This window comes from Otolemur garnettii, unplaced genomic scaffold (assembly GCF_000181295.1).
Source record: "Otolemur garnettii isolate 467f Iridium unplaced genomic scaffold, OtoGar3 scaffold00014, whole genome shotgun sequence".
Classification (NCBI taxonomy): Eukaryota; Metazoa; Chordata; class Mammalia; order Primates; family Galagidae; genus Otolemur; species Otolemur garnettii.
Genome location: NW_003852409.1, coordinates 7,408,081 through 7,411,528, shown reverse-complemented (window position 1 = coordinate 7,411,528; position 3,448 = coordinate 7,408,081).

Below are 3,448 nucleotides of genomic sequence, written 5' to 3'. Positions count from 1 at the left end.
TGTGTCTTCACTGCCTGACTTCCTGGTATTTTATTCATGAGCAGGAAATTGTTACATTTTCTGCTGGATCTTTAATGATAGAACAAGTCATGAGAGATAAAATAAGCACTTCACCAATGCAAAAAAGTTCTGGTGTGTGCCCATCAGTCTGATATAATTCTTACTAATATTACTCTTTATATTCCAAAGTTTTTCAGTTTGTATAGTAAATTACATGGTTACTGTACATAGAGATTCTGGCTACTTCAGCAATTCTGAAATATGCTTTAAAAAATGAGAGGCTACACTGTGTTACAGCTTAATTAATTCCGATGCATCCTTTCTGGCTTAATTTCATATGTTCCTGCTCAAAATATTTCTACATCTAGTTACTAAATTAGCATCTCCAAACCAAAAGTTGATTGCGACACTTTCCTGCTTATAAAGTTTAAAAGGTTTATGACACCGGAATTTCATCTTCAATGGTTCTTGGTCTCGGTGATTCGAAGAATGAATCCATGGACCACAGATCAGTGGTAAGACAGGATTTATGTACAGAAAAGAAACGAAAAGAAAAACACCAAAGCTCCCAGCAGATAGATCCCAGAGCTTGGGACCAAGCTCTCTGGCTCTCTTTCTTTGTCTCTTTCCTGGCTTTTTGCTCAGGGGTATATATATTTGCAGGAAATTATTTAGTAGGAGTGGGTCCTCTAAAGTTACATTCATCTGGAACTCAGTTGTTACATTTAGAGGCATGGGGCTGCAAGTCAGTGAATGAATGGTTTCAATCCCTTTCATTCAGGCCTAGGACACTTACATGAAATTGACCAGGTCATGAAATTGACCAGGCCTGGAAAAGGTGGGGTTCAGGGTTCAGCCTGAAGTGCAAGGGGAGGGAGACCTAAGGTGCGAGTGTCTCCCCAGCAGGTGTCTGGCCCCTCTGGTTGCTACAGCCTCTAACACCCCATCCCCCACCTACCCTCCAGCCCGCTGGTTCCGCTGCCTACTGCTGCACCAACACCACCAGGGCCAAGGCAGCAGGTCCTTCCGCTCAGCTCAGCTGGCTGTGGCGTCCCCTGTCCTGTATCAGTTTCACAGAACTTTCAGAATAAAAGTTAAATTTTGTTCTTTGCGTGTGTGGAGATGAATGACTTAAGAGCATCCAAATGTTTCCGGTTCCATTCCTGAGATCTTAAACTGGAGACATTAAAATCTTGTCATTTGCCAACCAGGGCTATTTCACATGCCTCTGTGTTCTATTTTCCTGCTTGTCCGTCTGGAATTATCTCAGTCTTTTTCTAAGTTCTTTCTCAGTCTTATCCCTGAAAATTTAGTTCCAAGCTCTCTTTCTTTGTCCTTAGTCCAGCTTCTCCTCCTTTTCAACAGAGTGGCATTACACACATACTGTAAGCCTAGGACTTGTGACATGCCTCAATTCATAATTAACACTTGTTTTCCGTTCTAAACTAAGCAACTTGAAAAACTAAATACTAGTTGTTAATGATTTTTCTAGAACTCACCATAATGTCTGATGTATGGAATGCGTAATGTGATTTCAAAAATGAATAATTCCCCTTCTCTGTTCGACATTATTAATCACAATAAATTAACCAGAGTAAATAGGCAACTACTGATACAGGATAGGTGGTGCCCTAGCCAGCTGAGTGGAGCTGGGCTGGAGGACCTTCCACCTCCACCTTGGCGTTGTTGGTGTCGCGGCAGCTGGCAGAGGAACCAGCGGGCAGGAGCGTTGGCAAGGGAGGTGGAGCCTCCCTCCCCCACCAGAGGCTCCAGTAGCCCAAGGGACTGGACAACTGCTGGGGAGACGCCCGCACCTTGGTGTCTCCTTTCCTTTACACTAATGACTAAATAGGGAATGTCCATTTCCTATGCCTAGGTCAATTTCATGTAAGTTTCCTAGGCCTCAGTTCCTCGAATGGACTGTGTCCATTCATTAATACATTCATTCACCTTGCCCCAGTGGAAGGAACTATGTCCATTCATTAGTACATACATTCACCTTGCACCCCAGAAGAGACTGTCCATTCCTTTCCTGGCCTCATATAGAAGGAACTCAGGCACCTGTATATACCACTAAATGGAGAGAGACGGAGAGAGAAAAACGGAGAGGGCTTTTCTCGCCCGACTAGGGTTTTTTCTTCCTACTAGGAACTTTAGTGTTTTTGTATTCTTTTCTGTAAATAAATTCTGTCTTGCCACTGATCTGTGGTCCATGGATTTATTCTTCAAGTCATCAAGACCAAGAACCTGAAAGTCCGGTTATCACTACTAGTTATGAATGTACAACATGAGGACTGCTTCTCTTTCAGGGGCTTTAGTTAAAAAAATTAATAAATCATCAAGCAAAACAAACTAAGCAAAACTTGTTACTTTTTGCTGCTTTTTCCGATGATGGCAATTTTTAGCCTATTATGTTTATGGTTTATCAATTCACAAAGTCTATTCATAAAATGATTTTGGATGCAAAATATGGACACATAAGCTATCTGCACAATGTGTGAAACAAAAGGATTTTTCTCTTTAATAGCCAAACTGTAATCAAAGAATGAAGAATAGACCATTACTCACGAAAGTTGCAAATATCTTTGAAATTAATCCTCCAGGAAAGAATATGAGCAGTTTGAAAATGAGAAAATAACATCAATAGGCAATTAAGACAATAAGTGTCTTTTAAAAAATCAGATCAAACGATGAACATCTCTACTAGTTATTAAAGAAAATTATTAAAACTTCAAATAGGTGCTATTTTATGCCTAATATTTTATAAAATTAAAAATTAATGATGATAATAAACTGTCATATATGTGGGAAAGCTGATGGAGAGCCCTGGTGGCAGGAAAAATTATATCATCTTTTGATCTACTAGAATATAAATATGCTCTTCAAGGTATTATTTATATAGTCTGTTGTATCAAAATATCCCTAGAGTAGGTTATTAATTGTGAAAAGTCAATTTGATACCACATAACAAAGACCAATGCACTGTTAATTAGGACTATTTTAAGTCAGGAATAAGGAAGGTTAGAAACAGAGAATAATTTAATCTTAAAAAACATATATGTATATTAGTTTTCTATTGCTTCTATGCCAAATTGCCACAAACTTAACAGATAAACCAATTTGTTATGTTACATTTTGGAGGTTCAAAGTCCAAGATGGGTCTCAAAGGGCCAAAATTAAGGTGTTGGCAAGGCCGAGTTCCTTTCCGGAGGCTCTAATGGAAAATCCACTCTCTTGCCTTTTCCAGGTTCTTGAGGTTGTTCACATTCTTCAGTTCGTGGCTCCTTCTGTCTTCAAAGTCAGCAATAGCAATTCAAGGGTTATTATTATTATTGTTGTTTAATTATTTAATGGTATCACTGTGGCATTCACTCTTCTGTTTCTCTAGCATTTAAAGGCCCCTTGTCATTACATGGGATCTATCTGGATAATCCAGCATAAATACCTT